Here is a 1,943-nt window from a genome sequence, read left to right on the forward strand (position 1 = left end):
TAGGGATCATATTGTGTCTTAACGGATCATATGGTGTGTTATGACCCCTTAAGACACCATACCCCTTAGGACACAACATGGTGTCGTTATGGGTCGTATGGTGTCGCAAGGGGTCATATGGTATCCTATTACGCCTTAAGACACCATATGACCCCTTAGGACACAATATGGTTTCGTTATGGGTTGTATGGTATTGTAAGGGGTCATATGGTGTCCTATGACCCCTTAGGACACAATATGGTGTTGTTTTGGGTTGTATGGTGTCGTAAGGGGTCATATGGTATCCTATGACCCCTTAGGACACCATACGATCCCTTAGGACACAATATGGTGTCGTTATTGGTTGTATGGTGTCCTATGACCCCTTAGGACACAATATGGTGTCGTTATGGGTCGTATGGTGTTTGAAGGGGTCATATGGTGTCTTATGACCCCTTAGGACATAATATGGTGTCGTTATGGGTTGTGTGGACACCATATGACCCCTTAGGTGTCGTTAGGGATCATATTGTGTCTTAACGGGTCATATGGTGTGTTATGACCCCTTTAGACACCATATGACCCCTTAGGACACTATACAACCCATAACGACACAGAAGGGGTTATATGGTATCATAAGGGGTCATAGGACACTATATGACCCGTTAGGACACCATATGACCTCCTAGGACACCATATGACCAATAAAAACACTATATGGTGTTCTAAGGGGTCACATGGTGTCGTAATGGTTCATTTGGTGTCCTATGACCTCTTATGACACCTTATGACCCCTTAGGACACAATATGGTGTCTTTATGGGCCGTATGGTGTCCTAAGGGGTCATATGGTGTCCTATGGGGCTATAGGACACCATATGATGCCTTAGGTGTTTTTAGGGATCATATTGTGTCTAAACAGGTCATATGTTGTGTTATGACCCCTTAAGACACCATATGACCCCTTAGGACACAATATGGTGTTGTTATGGGTCGTATGTTTTTGTAAGGGGTCATATGGTATCCTATGACCCTTTAGGACACCATATGACCCCTTAGGACACAATATGGTGTCATTATGAGTTGTATGGTGTCCTAAGGGGTCATATGGTGTCCTATGACCTCTTAGGACACCATATGATCCCTTAGGACACATTATGGTGTCATTATGGGTCGTATGGTCTTCTAAGGGGTCATATGGTTTCCTATGACCCCCTAGGACATCGTATAACACCTTAGGAAACAATATGGTGTCGTTATGGGTTGTATGGACACCTAAGGGGTCATATGGTGTGTTATGACCCATTAAGATACCATATGACCCATTAGGACACTATACGACCCTTTAGGACACCATATGACCCCTTAGGACACCATATGACCCATAATAATACTATATGGTGTTGTAGGGGGTCACATGGTGTTGTAAGGGGTCACATGGTGTCCTATGACTCCTTAGGACACCATATGACCCCTTAGGACACAATATGGTGTCGTTATGGGTCATATGGTGTCCTAAGGGGTCATATGGTGTCTTATGGGGCCATATGACACCATATGACCCCTTAAGTGTTGTTAGGGATTATATTGTGTCTTAACAGGTCATATGGTGTGTTATGACCCCTTAAGACACCATATAACCCCTTAGAAAACCATACGATCGATAATGACACCATATGGTGTCGTAAGGGGTCATATAGTGTCCTAAGGGGTCATAGGACACCATATGACCCCTTAGGACATAATGTGAACCCTAATGATAGGTAAAGGTTTATATGGTATCCTAAGGGGTCATAAGACACCATATGACCCATAACGACACTCTATGGTGTTCTAAGGGGTCACATGGTGTTGTAAGGGGTCATATGGTGTCCTATGACCCCTTAGTACACAATATGGTGTCCTTATGGGTTGTTTGGTGTCCTAAGGTGTCATATGGTGTCCTATGGGGTCATAGGAAACCAT

This window comes from Cryptomeria japonica, chromosome 2 (genome assembly GCF_030272615.1).
Source record: "Cryptomeria japonica chromosome 2, Sugi_1.0, whole genome shotgun sequence".
Lineage (NCBI taxonomy): Eukaryota > Viridiplantae > Streptophyta > Pinopsida > Cupressales > Cupressaceae > Cryptomeria > Cryptomeria japonica.